This window comes from Meriones unguiculatus, chromosome 5 (genome assembly GCF_030254825.1).
Source record: "Meriones unguiculatus strain TT.TT164.6M chromosome 5, Bangor_MerUng_6.1, whole genome shotgun sequence".
In the NCBI taxonomy this organism is placed as follows: domain Eukaryota; kingdom Metazoa; phylum Chordata; class Mammalia; order Rodentia; family Muridae; genus Meriones; species Meriones unguiculatus.
In genome coordinates this window covers 4,514,599-4,538,270 of record NC_083353.1, presented here as the reverse complement: position 1 = coordinate 4,538,270, position 23,672 = coordinate 4,514,599, and the positions used below count along the sequence as shown (strand labels likewise).

Below are 23,672 nucleotides of genomic sequence, written 5' to 3'. Positions count from 1 at the left end.
AATAATTAAAAGCCCATCTTTCTAAATATTTCATATGTTGTTCATACTTGTGAATACGTATCAACGTACACTGACAAAAATTTCCACAATTGTATTTACATAGAAGGTACTTAGCTGATCTTTTTCAATATAACATATGCATTTGAATTTAAGTGGGGGAGTTGATTGGACTTGTTGGTTTAGTTATTCTGAAAAATAATTTGGTTAAAACCACTGAATATCTTCCAAAAAAAAAAAAAAAAAAAAAAAAAAAAAAAAAACTCTCTTCACTGGACACATCAACTGTAATTGGTAGAAAACACTGTGGACAGATATTTGTCATCACCTGCTGCGAGAAGACTGACTTTGCCAAAGTGTGAGGTATATAGGAGCACAGATTCTCTGGACAATATGTGGGATTTTGAGGCTTTCATTTTTTCCTTTAGAATGTTTTTCATACTTAAGAATTAGACACGAGCCCATGAATTTCATAAGTACACCGATAATAAGGGCAGGGAGAGTTGAAAAAAACGAAACTTCTCCCTCCCTCCAGCCCAAGTATGCAATTAGCAACTGTCAGGCAAAATGCGAATCTCTTAGGATGACTTTGCCTTAGGAAGTTTGTAAACATTTCATTTAAATATACAAGTTGGAGGATCTGTGCTTCAGTTCTATCACAAGACTTAATTTAGTCGCATTCAATATTTACAAACATACACACACACACCCCCACACTGGCATGAGGCTACATTAAGATCTCATTGGGTTCTGCTGTTAGTAAGCTCCCTTTTGTATGGAAATACATTATTGTAGTAGCAAACACAAATACATTAATAATTACTTGCCTGAATTAGCCTATGTTTTGGTAGTCATTATTTTTTATACTGTTTGTGGCTAATTGGGAAAAGAAATGTGGGGATTATTACATTATTATATGTATGTATATATATATATATATGAGATTTATAAATATATAAATACACATATATATGTACTTATAGTATATATCGGTATAATTATATATAATATGAACACACATATATAAGGAATATATTATATTCAAACATACACACATATATATGTATTACTTGAAGTGAATGAAATAAAGTTACCTATTTTCTTTTTCATTCATTTATTTTTTTATTAAGTACAATTTATTCACTTTTTATTCCAGTTGTAGCCCCCTCCCACATCCCCTGCCAATTCCACCCTCCATCCCTCTTCTCCTCCCATGCCCCTCCCCCAGTCCACTGATAGAGGTGGTCCTCCTCCCCTTCCATGACCCTAGCCTATCAGGTCTGACAGGACTGACTGCATTGTCTTCCTCTGTGTTTTGGTAAGGCTGCTCCCTCCTCAGAGGGAGGTGATCAAAGAGCCAGAAACAGAGTTCATTTCAGAGACAGCCCCTATTCCCCTTACTAGGGAACCCACTTTGACACTGAGCTGCCATGGGCTACATCTGTGCAGGGGTTCTGGCTATCTTAACGCATGGTCTTTGGTTGGAATATTAGTCTCAGAAAGGACCCCTGGGCCCAGATTTTTTGGTTCTGTTTGTCTCCTTGTGGAGCTCCTGTCCCCTCTAAGTCATTCTATCTCCCCCTTCTTTCAGAAGATTCTCTGCACTCTGCCCAAAGTGTGGCTATGAGTCTCAGCATCTACTTTGATACCCTGCAGGGTAGAGTCTTTCAGAAGCTTTCTGTGGTAGGCTCCTGTCCTGTTCCCTGCTTTCTCCCTCTTCTGATGTCCATCCCATTTGCCATTCTGAGTGAGGATCGATCATCTTATCCAGTGTCCTCCTTCTTGCTTAACTTCATTAGGTGTACAGGTTTTAGTATGTTTATCCTATATTATATGACTAGTATCCAATTACAACTGAGTATATACCACATGTGTCTTTCTGCTTCTGGGATACCTCACTCAGAATGATCTTTTCTAGATCCCACAATTTGGCTGCAAATTTCATAATTTCCTTGTTTTTAATTGCTGAGTAGTATTCCATTGTGTAAATGTACCACAATTTCTGTATCCATTCTTCAGTTGAGAGACATCTGGATTGTTTCCAGCTTCTAGCTATTACAAATAAAGCTGCTACAAACATGGTTGAGCAAATTTCCTTGTTGTGTACTTGAGTATCTTTTGGATATATGCCCACAAGTGGAATAACTGGATCTTGAGGAAGCGCTATTCCTAATTGTCTGAGAAAGAGCCAGATTGATTTCCAAAGTAAGTTACCTACTTTTCAAAGGCCTAAATTAACTCACATAGACTTTGTAAGAGAAATATAATTAAGTTAAAATTCTCTGTATTTTTTCAGAGTATCTCTATGTGTTGTCATCAAAGTGTATTAGTTTTTCAGAAATTACTGTTTGTTTATTAAACCAAGAATGTTTTCTAAGAAGACCGCCCGAAGGGAAATTATTCTTCTCATGTGAATGTGACTGCGTGTGTGTGTGCATGTGTGCACTTACTTCATGTTCATGCACGTTCATGTGGAAGTCACAGGTTAACATCAGGTATCATCTTCCACCATTCTTCTTGTTCTTTCACACACAGCATATCCTACGAACCTAGTGGTCAGTGTTTTAGCTACATGGATTGCTCAGAAGCCTCGGAGATCCACCAGTGTCTTCCTCCTCAACTCTAGGAATTTTGTTGTGTTCCATGGTGTTCAAATATGAACTCAAGTATTCGTGCTTGAGCAGCTACTACTTTTCCACCTAGCTGTCTCCTCATCCTTACACATGACTTTGACAAACACCATGAGGAGGGTGTCAGGTCTTGGTTGGACTTCCTGCAATCCTTATTTCCTTTATATCCCTGCACTTCTTGTCAGCAGGGTAATGTTTGGATGACAGGTTTTATCAAAGTTTTTTTTTTCCTCCTCCTTCCATCATTCCTACCAGGCTAGGAGGCGGTCAGTTCAGTCTTCATTCTCCCTCCCCTGTTAGGAGTCAGACTCGTGTCCTACCAGGAGCTGACTCTGTCATAGGCTTCCAGCTTGACCAGGAGATGCCTCCCCTCAGTTTCCCTTCTTGTTTCCAGCCCTCTCACCTCCTCCCACTCTATTTTCTTTGGGTCTCTGTATTGTAATATGGTTATCATGTACTATGGGTCTAATGTTTGATTATACATGAGTACATACCATGTGCATCTTTCTGGTCTGTGTTACCTCACTTAGGATGATCTTTTCTAGTTCCATCAATTTGCCTGCAAATTTCACGATTCCCTTGTTTTTAATTGCTGAGTAGTATTCCATTGTGTAAATGTACCACAATTTCTGTATCCATTCTTCAGTTGAGGGGCATCTGGGTTGTTTCCAGATACTGGCTATTACAAATAAAGTTGCTATGAACGTACTTGAGCACATGTCCTTGTATTGTGGAGAATCTTTTGGGTATATGTGCAGAAGAGGTATAGCTTGATCTTGAGGCAGAACTATTCCCAATTTTCTGAAAAAGCTCCAGATTGGTCACCAGAGAGGTTGTACAAGTTTGCACTCTCACCAGCAATGGAGGAGTGTCCCCTTTCTCCACATCAGCAACAGCATGTGTTGTCACTTGAGTTTTTGATCTTAACAGTTCTGACTGGTATAAGATGAATCTTAGAGCCATTTTGATCTGCAGTTTTCTGATGCTAAGGACACTGAGCATTTCTTTAAATACTTCTCAGCCATTCAAGATTCCTCTGTTGTAAATTCTCAGTTTAGCTCTGTACTGCATTTTTAAATTGGATTACTTGATTTGCTGACCTTTAATTTCTTAAGTTCTTGGTGTATTTTAGATATTATCCCTCTGTCTGATGTAGGGATGGTGAATATTTTTCCCAATCTGTAGGCTGCCATTTTGTTCTATTTGGACTGTCCATTGACTTACAGAAAAATTCTTGTGAGATCCCTTTTTATTAATTGTTGATCTAAGAGCCTGTAATGTTGGTGTTCTGTTCATGAAGTTGTCTGCTTTGTCAATGAGTTCCAGATCTTTCCTTAGGTTGTTTTAAAAACGGTTTACAATCTCTAGTTTTTTGTCAAGGTCTTTGATCCACATGTACTTGAGATTTGTGCAGGGTCATAAATATAGCTCTATTTGCATTTTTCTACATGTAGACATCCAGTTAGACCAGCACCATTTGTTGAAGATGCTTTCTTTTTTCCATTGTATGGTTTTGCCTTCTTTGTCAAAAAACAATTGCCCATAGGAGTGTGGGTTTATTTCTGGGTCTTCAATTCTGTTCCGTTGATCAACTTCTCTTTTCCTTTGCCAGTACGATGCAGGTTTTTTTACTATCACTCTGTAGTATAGCTTGAGATGAGGGATGTTGATACCACCAGAAGGCAATTCCTTTTGTGGATTTAACAAAGAAATCTTGAAGTTAGAGGTCACCTAAGTAAATATGCTTCTCCTAATACAAAGTATCATGAATGGGTGCATTGTACTTGCCAAGCACAGTATTTGATTTTCTTTAAACTTACATAGGACAGGCAAGATGACTAGTGAGTAAAGGTGCTTGCTACTCAAACTAAGTACCTGAATCAGGCCTATGGTCCCATGTGCTGAAAGAACAGATGTGATTTCTTTAAATTGCCTTCCCCCCACATACAGAGGGTGGGATAATTTAATCATAGTATCTAACATCCTTCCACAGTTTGTGGACTATAATCCTCCAACAGAAAATACTTGAATCCCAATAGCATTCACTAGTGCTCTCTATTAAAGTTTCCTATCACATTTCCTTTTAAGTTCTTATTTCCCAAATACTATCCTCCAAAAGCAGAGTCCTTTAACATGCACCTTGGAAAGTGACTTGCGAAAGAAGAATGTTCAGAAAATACTATACACTTCATTTCTCTCCTAGAGTGCCTTGATGAATATTTAAAAAAAAAAGATTTCTGTGCTTTTCTGAGCTTAAAATCTGAATCAATCACCAGCTTTTCATAAATGTATTTCTCTTTAAGTCTCCTTTTCCCATGCTGATGGTTTTACTTTTAAAATCAAACCCAGTCACATTCTGTGGCTTTTTGGAATGTGTTGTGGGAATTGCTAATATATATCACTGTCTGTGGGCTAGCCAAACATGAAAAAAGTACAGTTTTCATATGCAGATATTTTGAGGTCTAAGATGTATGAAACTGTGCCTTTCATACTTGTATTGCTTCCTAAATCTGTTCTAGAAGCATGAAATGCCAGTTGGGCATTATAATATATAATTGGCCCATGAAGACTTTTGGGACAAATAGGGGTCGTGGCATAGGATGTCTTCACTGTCGCTTCTACCTGGAAAGCTTGATCGAGACTTAGTCTGTATCCCTCACTCTTGTTCAAGGCCTAAAATTGAGCAGTGACATTATCAAGTAATTTTTCTAACAAAAAGGACAAGATGAGATTGAGAAAGAAAACCCAGTGAGCAGCTTCTCAGCCCAGAGAGGTCAGCTGAAGAGTTGAGGATAGGGCATAGTTAGAGGTAGCATTATTATTTATTGCCAAATCCAGGGTCTACTGAACGCCACAGCCATTGTTATGTTTCCTTTTTAATTTTCTTATAAATTATTGTCACATTTTATTTACATGTGTATACGTGTGGGAGTCACATACCTTCTTCCAACATAGAGGTTGCCTGACTTAGCGGTAAGTGTCTTTATCTTAAGAATCATCTCACCAGTCCCCTGTTCCTTTTCACTATCAAGGCAATTGTTGTGGTTTGAGTAAGAATGTCCTCCATAGGCTCATATATTTAAATGCTTGGTCCCTAATTAGTGGATTGTTTAGGAAGGATTAGAATGTTTGGTCCTATTGGAGGAGCCATAGTCTTCTCAGAGGCAATGTGTCTCTGTGAGTGGGCATGGGTGTTTCAAAAGTCCATGCTACGCCTAGTCTCTCTGTCTCTGTCTCTTTCTCTCCCTCTATCTTATTGACAGTTGACAATGTTAGCAATGTTATGCCTGCCTATCTTCCACCAAGCTCATGCCATGATAGTCATTGCCTAACTCTCTCAATGCATAAGAAAGTGACAATTAAGTGCTTCATTTTATAAGTTTTCTAGGTCCTGTTGTTTCATAGCAGCAATAGAATAGTAACTAAAAGATCATGGAGTTATCATTGTATTACAAACATTCTCAAAAATGTCTGCCTTTTAAAAATTTGAACTCTTGGAGACCAGAGTGCACTCCTCTTTCATGAAGCACGTAGAGATTCCTAATCTGTTTTATTTGGGATGGTGTTAGTTAGAAATAAATCAACAAGTCAAGATATTAAAACAGAAGTGTAGTTGAGCAAAGGTGGTGGATGGCTATAAGTCACAGTCATTAGGCTTGACTTTGGCCATTTACCTAACATGGTGGCCACTTAAACAGAGACAAACCCAGAACAGGAAGTTAGATTGTCATGTATATAAGTTTGTGATGGTTAGTTTTATTTAATTATTTTTTTTTCTCTTACACAATGCATTCCAAGCACGGCTGCCCTCCCTCCACTTCTCCCATTCTCTTCCTTTTCTCTCTCTTGCCCTCAGACCTACTTCTCTTCAGTTTCCTTTGAGATAAGAGAATGCACCCCCACACAAGGAATATCAGTGTAATACCTCATAACAAAATTAATAGGAATAGGCACAAACCCTCATATTGAGGCAGAATGAGGCAACCCAGTAGGAGAAAAAGGGTCCCAAGAGCAGGCAAAAGAGTGAGAGACACACACACACCCTCCACACACACATACTTCTAGGAGTCCTGTAAGAGCACGAAGCTGAACAACCATAACATACATGCGGAGGACCTAGAGTTGACCCATGCAGGCTTCATGATTGGAGCTTCAGACTTTGTGAGACTCTATGAGCCAGGCTTAGCTGATTCTGTGGGCAGTGTCGTCCTGGTGTCCTCAAACACTCTGGCTTCTACAATCCTTATTTCCTTTCTTTTAAAGTTTTTTCTCCATGCACTGCCTAATATTTGGCTGTGGGTTTCTGCATTGGCTCCTTATTACTTAGCATCTCTAAGTCTATGAATTGTAGCATGATTATGTGATGGCTAGTTTTTTTTTTTTTAAAAAAAAACAACTATCTATCTATCTATCTATCTATCTATCTATCTATCTATCTATCTATCTTACATCTTGACTGTATTTTCCTCTCTCTCTTCTCCTCTCTGCTCTCCACACCTCCTCCACATCCACCCTCCATCTACTCCTTTTCTCTTCAGCAAAGAGCAGACCTCCCATGGATATCAAACAACCTTGGCATGTCACATTACATTAAGACTAGGCACCTTCTCTCCAATTACAGGTAGACAACAGAAATAGAAGGAACATTGCCAAATTCATTTTATGAGACCACAGTCACCACCCTGATACTGAAAGCACACAAAAACTCAACAAAGGAAATTTCAGACCAATTTTTTTCATGAACATTGATGATTAATTTTAATTGTTAACTTTATACAATTAGCATCACCTAAGAAAAGCATCTCCATGAAGGACTGCCTACATTAACCTGATCACTAGGCATGTCTGCAGGATATTGATTTAATTGAAATAATTAATGTGGAAGACCCAACTCAATGTAGGCATCATACTTTGTTAAGTTGGAGTCCTGAAAGATATGAGTGGAATTTGAAATGAGCACAAGTGAACAAGCAGGTAACCACACATTTATTAAAATTCTCTCTCTGCTCTTGACTCTGGATATCATGTGACTGGCTATTTGAAGTAAATTCCTGTCTTGACTCTCCTAAAATGATGGACTTAAACCTTGAATTGTAAGCTGAAATAACCCCCTTTCTCTCCCTAAATTGTGTTTTTGTCAGGACATTCTGTCATAACAACAGAAATAAAACTGGGCTATATGTCTAAACAATTTAAAGTTTTCCAGGAAGGAAGTAGGGTTTCACCTCTGAAAGGTTTCCTGCCTAGAAGCAGGATTGGATATTTGCAAGCCACACAGATACTGGAATCAGCTAAATAAAGTGATTAACTTTCTAAAATGCTCATGAATTGATGCAATGGGAATGTGAGACAGCATTGCCAATCATCAGAGTCTTGACAGACATGTTGAATTTTGAGATATTTCTTATCATCCTAAAGATCACCCAGGCCTGGCATCAACTTTGCTTCCCCTCCTCCTTTCTCTTAAGTCTGATATGCTCAGAAAATTGCTGATGCTAGTTTATAGGAAGCAATATTGGTAGGTAATTGGTTAGGAGCTGAGATACCAGATTGAATCCTGATGGTCCTGCAGCCAGCATGCCAAGTTGGTGAAATTCCTCAATAGCTTTTCTGTACTTAGCATATAAAATGTATATGTCCATATTCTGACTTACTATTTTATGTTACCTTCAGGGAGATAATGTGTGGAAACTATGTAAGGCAATAAGAGGCATGTGTTAGCTTTCCTGAATAACAGCGATTAGTATTTTTATTTATATTATCATAAGTACATTAATATTTCCAAGGAATATATTTTGTGTCAATTTTACATTTCTGTAACTGAAATTTATAACTGTACAGATGTATATTTGAATATTGTAAATTTAATTATATTTACTTATTCTGTGTGTGTTTGTGAGAGTGTGTGTGTATGTGTCAGTTGTGTGCTCATGTGTTTGTGTACTTTGGAGAACAACTTGTGAAAATTAGTTCTGTTTCTACCGTCAAATGGGTCAACATTCTCAACACTGGGAATTGAGCAGGCAGAGTACAAGTGCTAGCTTGTCTTTTTGTCCAGAAAAGTTGTAAAGCCTCATTCATCTTTTTAAATCAACGCATGAGTGCTCATATAACTATGACTCAAGGTAAATGTAATTTAGAATTTCTAGTGCTTAAAATAATGTTTTATGGCAATTTATGCAATACTACAATGCTGTGAAAGTCATTTATTTTCCACACACAGTACCAAATATAGGGTATTTAGACACTTGTCCTCACATTTACTTTCCTCTACCAGACTTAGCTCTTTTCACACTCTAAACCTATGACATAACCTGCTGAATCTTTGCGGAAATTTTGTCAAATAAAACCATTTTTTCCATTTATGATTTTTTCATTCTCAACTCTAATTAGAAAAGTTTCCTTGGACCTCCCCTATCAGTGGACTTGGAGAGAGACATGGGGGGAGAAGAGGGAGGAAGGGTAAGATTGGGAAGGGAGGAGGGAGAAGGCTGCAGCTGAGAGACAAAGTGAATAAACTGTAATCAATATAAAAATAAAAAATTAATTAAAAAAGAACAGCTTCCTTATATCCATTTTATGAGTTAATCCATTCATGTTTTCCTTTCCTGCCATTATCTATAGATGTCAGTAGTAGATTGGACACAAGAACCCCATCCCCAATGGATACCACAATCTTCCAGCATCAAGTTTGAAATAAGATGACCACTTGTTTGCATATGGTCTGCATGCAACCTTTGTTACATAACTCTACTCTCTAGCAAACTCAGTGAAAATGCAGCCACACTAAAATTTAAGGGAACAGTAACAAGAAAGAAAATTATATTGCATAAAATACAGGTGTAATTTTAATTCTATAATATTTTTGAGGTCCACTTTGTTGAAGATAAAACTAAGGATAAAGAAGGCTGATATTCGTGCATGGCTCCAACTGTTATGTTTAGATAAATTATTCATTTGGATCTCATTCCAGTTTGAGTTAGTTATGTATCTAATCAGATTTATTGTCATATAGGTCTCTAGGTTTTTGATACCATTTATGGAAAGATCTGCATTATTCCCAGTGATTTCAAAGTCCAATATCATATGATACATTTCCATTTCTAACTATGTCTTATTTTTCATATCAACTTGAAATCTTTTCTTACTTCATTTTTTTCCATGTGGTTTTATTAGTTGGGTTTACTCTTTCAAAATTCTAAGGAGATTTTTAAAATTATATTATTGAATTTTTTATTTTATGCATATATATGTGTGTCTGTCTGTATTACTATCTACTCATACATGTGGATGTCTTTAGAAGCCAGAGAGGATGCCAGATCTCCTAAAGCTGCACATATAGGCAGTAGGGAACTGCCTGTCACGCATGCTGGTAATGGAACTCAGCTCCTCTGGCAGAACAGCATGCACTCTGAACAAGTGAGCCATTTCTTTGGCCACTCTACTTAGCTCTTATTGACCTATAAATAATACTTTTCTTGTTTATTTCCTATTCTATCACCTTGAGAAAAAATGGTACTATATATAATCTTTTCATAGAATGTCTATGTCCAGTGTTTAACAAAATTTGCTACAAAGACATTATGGATGTTAGGAATCTTAAGCATAGTTAACAACAAATGAACCCTAATGTGTGTGTGTGTTTATGATATTACTTACATATGATATGACACACATATTGTTTTTAGTTAGGGTTTCTATTGCTGTGAAGAGACACTATACCATGGCATCTCTTATAAATGAAAGAATTAACTGGAACAGGCTTAGAGTTCAGAGGATTAGCCCATTGTCTTTATGGCAGAATGCATGGCAGAACACAGGAAGACATAGCACTGGAGTGGTAGCTGAGAGTTCAGATTGGCAGGCAGCAGGAAGAGAGTGAGGCCCTGGGCCTGGCTTGAGCATCTGAAACTTCAAAGCCTATCTTCAGTGACAAACTTCCTCCAATAAAGCCACACCTATGCCAACAAGGTCATACCTTCTAAATGACCTTGAAAGATCATTTCCATTCAAACCACATATATATGTATGGTGGTTTTGGATATATACACACACACACACACACACACAAACACACACACACACACACACACACACATATATATATATACATCTATATTCAGAGAAACAGAATTTGCTAATTTCTGCTCTGAATTTATTCATAAGTGTAACTGAACTGTGTGAGCTGAAAGATGTTTTTCATATATTTCAATTATTATGAATCTATTATTTTATTGTAATGAGTTCTACCTTAATTTCTAATTATCTGAATAGATTGGATAATAGCTCTTCTGCTAGATTCAGTACCCGTGAAGACAATGGGCAGCTCTGTCTTTTGTACATGCATGCTGAGAATGCATCTGATATTTTTCCTTAGGTACAATGCCGGCTTTAGAACTGAAGAGTTCATTATCCTTAATCATGTATATGTGTCTGTGTATGTCTCTGTATCACTGACACATAACGGTTTTATGACATATTTTTATCAGGGAAAAGTGCTATTTTATCTGAAAGATCTTCTTAGTATCTGTAGAAGTAATGATTTTTCTATCACAATTTATGAATATAAATTTTATCAAAGCACTGTATGCTACATTATTCTTACTTTCAAGGAACACTGGATCACAACACATTATTTTGATGTATGATTAACAATTTACACTACTATGGATTTTTCATCAGTATGTGTGTGATATTGAAAATCGTATAATGTGGAATTTTAAGAGGTACAGATTTCCACCTGAATACTAAGCTTACATCATGTAATTTTTTTTCCATATTTTAATTCTCTGGGAAGGTGTAAGATGCTATTTGATTCTCTTCTGTTGATGCAGTCTTTTCTTCTTTCCCTCTGCCTAGTACCTTGTAGTAGGATCTTTTCCACTCCATCATGGAAAAGGCAGCATTGCCTGTATCTCTCACCTCACTCTTGTGACAACTTGCTCTTGCATCAAGATCTCTTTCCTCTTCTTTCCCCCATAAGTGCTTTCTCTTTCTTCTGGTAATCTCTGAGTTTGGCCTTATGTCCTTGCCTCCTTCTCCTTGCTCACACCAGCTATGTCAAACACTCTCTTCTGGCAAGCCAGACAGAATTGACTATGCTAACTTAGGAATGTGTACATCTTCTACATGAATAAAGATTATGACATGCTCTTAATACTATATATATATATATATATATAGTATTTTTGGTATGGATTATGGTAAATTATGAAAGCTATCTTTATTGATATGTTAATTGGCTATCCTCATAAAGAGACATTGCCATTACCTGAAGTGTTTGTCAAGCGGCATTATGCATATTTAGGCATATAGATATGTATATATAATGTTTTATACATACAAGGTTATAAATAAATTTTCTGTAGTTAAGATTTATGCATTAATGTGCACTAAAATAACATTATTGGCTGAGTTGAGGAAGAAGAAATTTAAAATAATATACAATGCGATCGTGACCAACAGGAACCTATAGACTTATTTAACCTCTGAAGTATTTTTGATAATTAAATAAATCATACTTAACCATTGGCTTGACAAATTACTAAAGTGGGTAATAATACTTGCTGTGAAATTAGGAGAATGAGTTCAGATCTCATGGTCGGCTTTCTAAATCATGTATGGTCTTATGCATACCAGTAATCTTAGCAATGTTTCTGGGGCCCCTGTAGTCCAAAACATTAAAGGGTCAGTATCAGGGAGAGAATACTCCTCAGAGAAACAAAACACCAGACTTTAGAGAAGGCACTGTGCAACACCCAATGACTGTTATGCATAAACAAGAGCACACACTGCACAGACACATAGAAAATAATGCCTGACAAAGCTTGTAAATCCCAAGGATAGAACGTTCTTTCTTTTCATTATTGACTGACACTCATTTACACTTTTCAGTCGGGAGAGGAGAACCTGTTTTTATCTGTGTTGATTCTATGCTCATGAGGCCTGGGATCTCATTAACTCCCAATGCCAGGAGGCAGCCCTGTGGTCTTTGAGAGCCATACCTCTGTGGCTCTGAGCACAGAATTATCTGCTGCAGTGGTGGTATTATGGAATCTAGTGGAGCCCTTTCACATCCTATCTTGCTTTTGATAAAAGGTACACTACAGCCATTTCTTTTCATTGATCCTAGGTGAGACCTTCACCAGCAAATGAATCCAGTTTTTTTTCCCCTCCTGACAGAATGACAGAGCTTCCCAAATGTCCCTGCAGTCATCTATCTAAGACTAGGTGGCAAAACAGAATACCATGATATGAACTGGGGTTCGATATTTCAGCCAAGGCTCCGTGGATCTTGATTGCTGGCTTTGCAATTATTCACTCTCACTCAGTCTTTCCTAAACAATATTTTTGTTTGTTTTTCAACTCCACTCTTTTCCTTTTCTCTTCTTCTCTCTTCCCCTCCACTCCCTTCTTTTCCCTTTCATCTCATCTCCTTCTTTCCCTTTCCTCCTCTCATTTTACTTCCACTTCCATCCCCTTCACCCTAATACCCCCCCTTTACTCTCCTCCCTTCCTCACTCCACTCTTCTGTATTTTTCCCTGTTTTCCTTTCCTGTTTGCAACAAAAACAAAAGGACATAGAAGCAAAGACACTTTCTCATCAGTTTATGTAAGTGCCCACTGAGAATGTGGGAGGAACCATATCAATTAGGAAGTGGAATCCTTCTATGCTTAACATAAACCTGGAATCATGAAAGCATCCTAATCCCGATTACTTTAAAATAAACCTTAAGACAGCTCTTTATTGGTACATAGAACCTGCCTGTACCATCCTGTACCCTCCATCTTGGTTCTCCCAAACACAGCAGTCAGAGCTTACAGAGGAAGCATTACGGAAGTAGTAATGACTTATTTGTGTTTTAAAATCTATAGATCCCGAGGCAAGGATTTATGATGAAAAGAGGGAAGATGGGCAAGTCTAAGAAACCTTTAACTATTTTTGATACCAAGGGTCTCCATTCCTCTTCCACAGCCAGGCACTTCCCTCAGGCTTGATTGGTTGTCTGTCTGGTGTAGCATGTAGAACTCAGGCTTTCAAAGCCCTGCTTGAACTGGGAGCACAGTCTGCTTCCATACTGAGTGCTGCCAATCATTGCTTTCAAGTAAAAATAGAAGATTGCTTGGAAAATATGGGAGCCAGCTTCCTCCAGCTGTGTCTTTAGCTTCTCAGGGTCCATCATAGTGTGGGGCGACATCAGAATAAACTCCTCTGTGCTCCCTCTCAAAAAATAAAAATAAAAGATGAATTTGGAGCCTGTAAAATGCTGAATGTACAGTACTGAACATCATCCCTCAAAAAATACATCTTTTGTTCAAAATTTTGATCATAATTATTTATTTTGGGGGATGAGGCAAGTACAGTGGCATCCATGAGAGATTGTAGAACAATTTCTGAGTCAGTTATGCCTCTCGACTGTGTGAGTCCCAGGGACTGACCTCAGAACACCAGACTTGATGACAAGCGCTTTTACTCAATGAGACTTCTTGTGAACCCAGCTGTCCAATATTTCAGGATGCTTACTGTTTGTCAGGTCAGGCCTCTTAAGCTTTCACAGACCCAGGTTTGCTTATGCACATATATAAAAATTTACACAAATAAATGTACACAAACAGAACATTTACTGGTAATAAATTAATTTATTTAAAAACAGTTCTTTAGTGTATGTAAAATTTTACTATTCATCAAAAACAAAATCACAAATGTGAGATGGATTTGCCTATTTATTTTGACACAGTTAAATCGTGGCTGGATATTTGGCACTGCTGGACATATGGCATCAATATTTTTTCAGAGTTGATCAATATTTGATTTTATGGCCACTGCAGCTGACAATGCTGCTTCTTGTAATAACTTAGTACAAACTGGCTGAGAAAGGTATAGGTCATTTCGTAAATGCTTGGAAATTCTGTCCTAATTCTAAGCCAAAATTCAGTCAATGGTGCTGTAAAGAAACTTAAGTCGGCAATTCTCAAACAGCAGTTTGTAAAGACAGAACATTCACATATACTTGAATCCAGAAACGTATTGATGTTACAAGATGAGGGCTGACAGTAGAGAAATATTAAATCTTTGTTTTTCTGTAACGAACTTGTGTTTCTGCATACATTTTCTATCATAGCACAAGCACTATAGCCCATTATGTTAGAGCCTAGAGTCTAAGCACAGTATAACTGCATGGCATGTGCTCAGAATCTGGGCAGCAAGGCACCATAAGAAATATCTTAGATATGTTATGTGTTGAATCTTGAATTGACTTGTGGGGGGAGTCTTTATACATTTAAAAAGTTATTAGTATAGAGGCTCAGAAGATAATTCTCTGGTTAAGACCACTCAATGCTCTTGTGGAGGACTTGAGCTGAGTTACCAAAACACCATGAAAAAGAGGTTGTTTTCCATTACTCCTTTTCCTCAATGAGATGTGGTCAGATCAGTGAAGCCAAGCACCATGACCTCATATAGGAGCCGTTTAAGAAGGTTGGTGTTTTGATTTGAAAACACTGCTAGTTAGAGTCTTTCAGATGCGCTCAGCAGACTCCTGTCATACGTTCAATGCACATCCCATCTGTCTTTCTAAACGAGGATTGATCATCTTACCCCATGTCCGCTCAATTGATTATCTTTTTTAGGTGTATAGATTTCATTATGTTTAACATATCTTATAGGTCTATATAAGTGAGTATATCCCATGTTCGTCTTTCTCCTTCTGGGATATTTCACTCAGAATGATCTTTTCTAGATCCCAGCAATGTGCATTGAATGTATGACAGGAGTCTACTGAGCGCATCTGAAAGACTCTAACTAGCAGTGTTTTCAAAGCAAAGACTCATGACCAAACCTTTGGCAGAGTACAGGGAATCATAAGAAAGAAGGGGAGATAGTCTGATGGGGAAAGGATAGGAGCTCCACAAGGACCAAATATATCTGGGCACAGGGTCTTTTCTGAGACTGACATTCAACCAAGGACCATGTATGGATATAACCTAGAACCTCCACTCAGATGTAGCCTGTGGTAGCTCAGTAACCAATTGGTTTCCCAAAGTGAGGGGAACAGGGACTATTTCTAACAGGAACTCAATGACTGGCTCTTTGGTCTCCCCACCCCCGAAGGGAGGAGCAGTCCTGTTAGGCCACAGAGGAGGGCTTTGCAGCCAGTCCTGAAGATACCTGATAAAATAGGATCAGATGAATGGGGAGGAGGTCCCCCCTATCAGTGGACTTGGAAAGGGGCACGGTGGAGATGAGGGAGGGAGGGAGGGACTGGGAGGGAATGAGGGATTGGGACACAGCTGGGATACAGAGTTAATAAAATGTAAGTGATAAAAAAAATAAAAAAAAAAGAAGGTTGGTGTTACACCATTGTCACATGGAAGAGATAAAGATAGAGAAGGGATACAGTTCTCACACTCAGGAGTTAACATTCGCACAAAATAATCCATCAGACTAGAAGGAAGCTCTCTGGCAGTCAGAGGGAAAAAGAAGTTGGAGGAAAGGTTTGTGGGAGAGGCAATGGTTGTGTTCACACAGGCCCAGATGAACGGAGGGTTAGGAGGCAGAGCCCTGGGTCTTGGTACATCCATCAGAAGTAGAATCCAGGGAGCAGCACTCAGCGTCACTGGCTCTTTGTTCATTGTGGCAACAATGAGAGATGGCCAGGTCAGCCACGCCAAGCCTGCTTGCCTTGGTAGGAGGTATTGCAAGGCAGCAGTGAGAGCATTGGACAGACAGGGCAGTCCCCGCTCATGCTGGAGTAACAATGCTTTCCTTTTTTTCTTGCTGGAGAGTTGTGGTAGAGGGCATTCCGCCCACCAGGTGGGCAAGAATGATTTCTCTGTGTTGTCTCATGCACAAGGCACTCTTTTCAGAAGCTGATTTTTTTTTCTTGTTTCTTGAATCTGTATTTCCAGAGACTGTTGTTGGTCCTTGTTTCAGACATCTATTAGTAGAACAGGACAGTATTGCAACCTACTGAGATTCAGTGGCATGCCAAGCTCCATAGACCTCACTAATTTATACTTTTCTGTATAATAATATGGCCATTGTAAAATTTCTTGGAATCAATAAAATATACTACACTCTATGTTGTTGTTTTTTTAACTTGAAAAGTAAACATAAAAGGCTACTATTAATTTTATATCATTTTATTACTGAAATGCAATAAGTAAAATAATTTTTCAAACAGAATTAAGAGAAAATATGGCACAAACTCAAACCACCTTCACATTTTAAAATGTTTCATAAACTACTAACCACAGACACACACACAAACACACACACACACCATAGCAGAAGGTTGGGCAGTGGTTGATTTCTTAGATAGAAACTTTGTCTAAGTTCAGAATTCTTTCCCCCAGACTAATGCAGAGCAGAGCGTATAAAAAACTGTTGGTGAAGGGAATTTCATACTCATATTTCAATTCAAAGCCAACTTATAATTTATTGTTAATGTCTATCGATTGCTAGTGAGTGTGTTTACATGGGCTTTACTGCATCCATCCCTCCCTACCTCCCTAACCAGAAGAATACTACAGAATTCATATATATATCATAAGAGCATAGTTCACAGCACTTAGTCATTTTTGATCAGAACTAAAAGAAAGCTAAAGTACTTCTGCTATCTATACTATATATCTGCTTTCATTCTATATTAATTTAGACAATATAATTCAAAATGTAGCATGTTACATAATTGAAAATTAGAAACTTTATTTTAAACTGTTTTTTCATTTCAATTTTGACAATAGTTATTAAAAGCAAAATAGCCTTCACAGTTTTTGTTGTTTTCTAAATTTTACGACTGGGAAAATTTGCAGAGGACTGTGAAGGTTAGTAGTACCATAGAATCAGTATAAATTCAGCATCTATAATAAAAAAACGGAATCATAAAGTAAAAGATACAATGAGAGAGAGCAGTAAAGCCTGTCTCTCTCCTTGGACACGTCATATGATAACCATAATTCCAACTATATATCATTATTATCAGTGTAAATTTGAAGAAGCAAGCACTGCCCGGGGAACGCACGCAGGTACTGCTGTTTGGTCATGCATAGGTCATGGCTGTGACTTCACTCTCTGAAAAATTCTTTCAGTTATCTCTCCAGTTTAAAGCAACTGACTTCATTCAGCCCCTGGCGGGTTAATTTCAAAATTATTTCAGTTTGTGCTTTTTTCTTCTTCATCTTCTTCTTCTTCTTTTTTTTAATCTTACTGCATTCACCCTTGGAAATCCTGTTACATAATTCTATATCGCCTTTTCTGACCCATCATGGCCTTTGCTTTCCCCTTGAATTTTCTCTCCCTGTAACCTTTGATCCATCTTATGAAATGCTTTGCTGACCCAAGCTCTCAGGTCTCAGCCATTTCTTTTTATTGCCCAGGCCTTATATTGAATCCATATCTAAGAACCCCAGATAACATGTCCATCACAAAGAAAAGAAAGTCTCTAAAACAAGAAGCTAACAGGCATTTTTTTTTCAGTTTATACTCCTAAGATAAATACAGATATAATTTTATGATAAGGTTCTGCGAAAATATAAAACATAGATATGAGACATTTCAATTCTGATAATTTGATATAGGATTCTAATAACCGGCAACACTATTTTACACACACCCTGAACATAGTAATAAGCAGATGGCTCTGAAGTGCAGGTATGTTGGTTGATTAACCATTGTTCATGAAAGTAAAATAGTCATTACTGAAAGCAAAATTCCCTTAGAAACACCAATATATTGTCATTAACTGGATAACAGTTTTAAAAATAATCATTTCAATTAACAAAAATGTAGATGTATTAATTAATAAATAATAACCAACCAACCATTTTGAGAATATTCTGTTGGAATTAATGGCTTAATTAACAAATATTATTCACCAAGTAGAGCAGAAAACATCCAATATACAATGAAGCATATTTGTAATTGTCATAAAATGGTTTACAATGATAAACATATTAAGACTCTCTATGTGTTCCTCTAATGTACACTTTAAAGATATTTTCAATAGCCAGGTGTGGTGGCACATGCCTGTAATCCCAGCACTAGGGGAGGCAAAGGCAAGAGGATCTCTGTGAGTTCAAGGCCAGCCTAGTCAACAAAGCAAGTTCAGGACAGTAAGGCTACGCAGAGAAACCCTGTCTTAAGTTTTTTTTTTTCAATTATAATATTTTTGTTTCTTGAAGTACACTCCCTATACAGAAAATTAAAGATGTATACTTTAATATTTCTAAAATCTAGACATTAGAATCATTTGTTTCAAACTACAATAATTTAAGTTTCATTGCCCCATCAACTCCTTTACTAACTGGCTTTAACCAAATGCAGTTAATAAAGGAACAGGTTTATTATATTTTAAGGTTTCATAGCCAGAGGAAGTGTAGGCCAGAAATGAAAGGAGGAACCTTAAGCAAAAGCAAGGAAGAATAATACTGCTTACTGGCTTGCTTCATCTGGCTTGCTCCGCTACCTTTTTATTCAACTCAGGCACATATGCCTAGGCATGGAACTGCTGACAGTGGGATAGGATGCCTACACCCATTACCAATAGGCGACTGTCTCACAGACATAGGCCACTAGAGGCTCTCTATTCCAGGACAGCCAGTGACACAGAAAAACTCTGTCTTGAAAAACCAAAACTAAACTAAGCAGTCAAATAAAACAAAAACAAAAACAAAAACAAAATAAAAGGAAAGAAGAGAAGAAAGACAAAAACAACAACAAAGGGCTGGGACTGATAAGATGTGTCAGTAGGTAAACTTGTCTTCTGCCAAGCCTGATGACTTGAGTTCAATCACTGAGAACCTTACATTGGAAGTAGATTGCTGGTTCATTCAAGATGTCCTTTTACCTCATATGCATTATTATATGTCACACACAGTTGAGAAAGACAGTTGTAGGAAGGAAGGAAAGGAAGAAAGAAAGAAAGAAAGAGAGAGAGAGAGAGAGAGAGGAAGGAAGGAAGGAAGGAAGGAAGGAAGGAAGGAAGGAAGGAAGGAAGGAAGGAAAGTGTGTAAGTAGAGTTTAAAAACTAAAAAAAGAAAGCAAGAGAAAAGCAAGGAGAAACAATGGAGCATAAGGAACAACATTCAAATTTCTGTGTAAGAAGTTGTTAAACTTTCTGAGATAAATTTGAAAACTGTCAGTAAAGTGATTAATTGTATTTTACATACACTTGAGTATTACTAATTATTAAATCCTTTGTTTTATAACTTTATATTCAAGATAAGGAAATAGTTTTTTAATTTTTTTCTTCACAATTTATTCAATATATATATATATATATATATATATATATATATCCTGATTGAAGCCCCTTCTCTCCACTCCCCAAGTCTCACCCTCCCTTCCTCTTCTCCTCAGCCCCTTCCCCCAGTCCACCGAAAGGGTGAGTTCTCCTCCATTGCCATCTGCCCATAGCTTGTTAAGTCTCATCAGGACTGCCTGGATCCTCTTCCTCTGTGGACTGGCAAGGCCACATCATCAGGGGCAAGTGATCATATAGCAATCAACTGAGTTCATGATAGAGGCAGCCCCTGCTCCCCTCACTCTGAAATTCACATGGAGACTGAGCTGCTAGTAGGCCACATCTGAGCAGGAGGTCTAGTTTGTTTTTTATATATAACAAAGTACATTAACAAAAGTCTTTCAGTAAAACAATTTCCATTCAAATACTTTGTCAGACTTATAATCTATCAAAATTATGTAACAATCTTCTAATCTTGATACAATAATGTGAGGTTTTTAGATGACCTGATATTTCTTCAGTTTTGTATTATATTTATTTCATGTGACTTCTTAAATTAAGAAATATTATAAAAACATTATCTTTTTTAGCTGGACTTTTGGCTACTTTATTGTTTTTTTCCCTATACCCCTACAGCACCACTATCCTTTCTAATCTCCCCAGCAATAGGTATGAGAGAAAGCAGGTTAGAAAGGAAGGGAGCTTCAATACTGTTACACTTCTTCCTGTCGATGAGAGGCGAGGCTTAGAGGCAAGGCAAGGTGTGGCATCCAGTTCCTTGGGCGAGTTTGGTCTTTGTTGTCAGGATATCTCCAACCTGCAACCAGCAGAACAGCAATGAGTAACACCATCAGGAGCAACAGGGGCAGCCGCCGAGGCAGCGGCAGCCACTACTCAGTTTGGGGTTCTCACATTTTATGCACCCTCTGAACGGTCCTCAGAATTCCAAACATAAGCTGTCCTCAGCTGGCCAAATCACACCCTGCCAAGGCGTGACAGAGTTAGCAGCTGTGGAGAATTTGAAGCAGCCCCATCTCACACCTGGGATTAAAGCAAAAGTATAATGTATGTATGTTTTTAAGGAAACCAAAAATTCTCACTGTAATGTTTATATTGAGTGTTACTATGTGAGAATTTATTTGTTTGAAAAGATCATCCCTTTCCCTCAAAACTTTACATACTAAGTTATTTACTGTGTGTGAATTAATTCTCATCTCAAGGGAAAACATCAATTAGATTTGATTAGAGATTGAATTCATTGGGGAAATTTTAGTAAAGCAGTAAGATTCAATTATTGTAGTGATGGCTGGAAGCTGAGAGGTGGCTGGTTCCATGACTGGCATTCCATACTGCTGCAGGATGTTTTTACCTTTTTGACATTCCCAAAAGGGAGCAAGAATTCTTTTTAAGAATATTAACACTATGTACATGTTTGATTTCTATAATGTGTGTATGTTTACTAGATGGGTGCATGCCTGAGGAGGCCAGAAGAAAGTATCAGATCCCTTGGAGCTTGAGTGACAAATGTTTGTGAGCTGTCATGTGTGTGCTGGGAACTGAACCCAGATCCTCAGAAGGAGCAGCTAGTGCCCCTAACCTCTGAGCTATTGTTCCCACCCTAAAAAACAGGCATTTTAATCACACTCTCTAGTACAATTCCGATGAAACGAGAGTCTGCTTTTGGCAATAGCACGCAATCCAAACACTGTGGACACACATACTGATGCTTTTGGGAAAACTGACATGATTGTCCATTGTCTGACAAGTCACAAGAGGAAGCCAAATTTAACGTATACAACAACATTAAACTCTCATGTGTGCTGGCTATTGCTTCTCAACTTGACACAGGCTAGAGTCCTTTGAGAGATGGAACTTCAGTTGAGAAAGTGACACCATAATATCTGGCTGGGCCAAGCCTGTGGGGCTTTTATTGACGTGGGAGGGCCCAGTCCATTGTGGCTGAGGCCATGTGTGCTGGTTCCTGGGCCGTGTAAGAAGGCAGTCTGGAGTAGCAACACAGGTCTTCGCGCTGTTGCTGTGGGGGCCACGGCCCCGACCTCGGCCTGAGGTGGTGGTGGAAGCCCACCGCAGTTGGCTGCGACAGCATGGAGGGTGGCGGAGGAGGCGGCAACAAACCACCCGCCGTTAGCTGGCTTCTTCGGAGCGGGAGGAGCGGGAGGAGCGGGAGGAGCGGGAGGAGCGGGAGGAGCGGGAGGAGCGGGAGGAGCGGGAGGAATGGGTTACTCGCACACTGATTTGGCAGGTGTCCCGCTAACTGGTAGGAACCCCCTGTCTCCATATTTAAATGTGGACCCACGCTGTCTCATTCAGGGTACGGATGAGTTTATTTTGCCAACTGGAGCTAACAAAACCCGAGGCGGAGTTGAACTAGCTTTCTTGACCTTTGGAGGAGGTTGCACGACAGGGGCTGCATTTGAGGCAATGAATGGTCTTCGTCTAGGACTGAAGGAAACCCAGAGCATGGCCTGGTCCAAACCAAGAAATGTACAGATTTTGAATACGGTGACTAGGCAAGGGGCACCCCGGGCTAGTACTCTAGGTTCTCTGGCTTTGCTCTGTGCTGCATTTGGTGTTATCGTCGAGAAAACACGGGGTGCAGAAGATGACCTCAGCTCAGTAGCAGCCGGACCGATGACAGGAATGTTGCATAAATGAACAGGTGGTCTTCGAGGAATAGCACGCGGTGGCAGGGCCGGACTGACTCACCAGTGTCTATGCATAACAACTGGGAGCACATGCAAGGTTCCCCGCTCCAACAGTCGCTCTGAACATTTTGCCACCTTAGGAAGGGGGACACTTCACAGGCATCGTGATCAGTCAATAAGTCAGTCTGGAGTCGCTTCCTCTCTTGTACCTACAATTACTTTGAACAATTGGAGACTCTGATTTGCTGTGACAAAGATCATGGATGGTTAGCCTGGACTACGCTACTGGCCCTTAAGTGAGTGGAAGCCAACGCTCTGGTGGCTCACTGAGTTTGTGTTTTCTTCTCTGGAAATGAGCTTGCACCTGTTTTCTTTCCTGCCCCCAAACTGGAAAAACCACTTGCTCTCCAAATTCAGGCCCTAGTTATTTTTAACACTTTTATCACCATGTTTATTCATTTAAAAATCTAAAACTTATGTTGCCCTGCATTCCAAATAAAGGGTGAAAACAAAACAGAACCAAAGTAAAAAAAAAAAAAAAAAAAAAGCAGTCTGAACAAGCCATGAGAAGCAAGTGAATAAGCATCTCTCTCCAAGGGCCTGTGCATTGCCTCCTGCCTCCAGAATTGTGCCCTTTTTGAGTTCTTATCTTGACTTCCTTCAATGATGTAAAGTATGGAAGTATATTTGTATGGAAGTATAATCCAAATAAACCATTTCCTCTACAGCTTTTGGTTATGATGTTTCATCACAGTAGAAAGCCTCACTAGGATAGATGTTGGTACCGGGAGTGGAGTATTGCTGTAATAGACCTGACCATGTGATTTTGGGAGGAATGTAAAATGGCTTTGGAACTTGGGGCTGGGAAAGCCATAGAGTGTTCAAAGATTGGTGGCCTGTTCTATGGAAGCTAGGAAGATAAGAATGTTGAGAACAATGCTGATGATAGAAGCCTTGCTAGTACAGTTTCAGAGGTAGGACTCTATCAAGGTAACTTTGTTTTTTGAGTTGAGAATTTGTGGTTCTGGTTACCTGGGGCTGAAGAATTAGCTGTGATTACCTAAGGACTAGGACTACTCAATGTCTGTTTTTTTTTTTTCCAGAACAATTAACACTGGTCAGCTGGAGCTAGGTGT

At 38.6% G+C, this 23,672-nt stretch overlaps 1 protein-coding gene and 2 pseudogenes across 4 annotated transcripts in view; 2 read left to right on the top strand and 1 right to left on the bottom strand.

The window, feature by feature from the left end:
• Nucleotides 1-16,259, bottom strand: part of LOC110561443 (L-xylulose reductase-like) — a 65,623-nt pseudogene extending 49,364 nt beyond the window's left edge.
• Lrrtm4 (leucine rich repeat transmembrane neuronal 4) overlaps nt 1-23,672 on the top strand; it is an 822,187-nt gene that overhangs the window by 677,325 nt on the left and 121,190 nt on the right. The gene's annotated exons all lie outside the window — the stretch shown is intronic.
• LOC110561442 (mitochondrial import inner membrane translocase subunit Tim23-like) lies at nt 16,277-22,988 on the top strand (annotated as a pseudogene).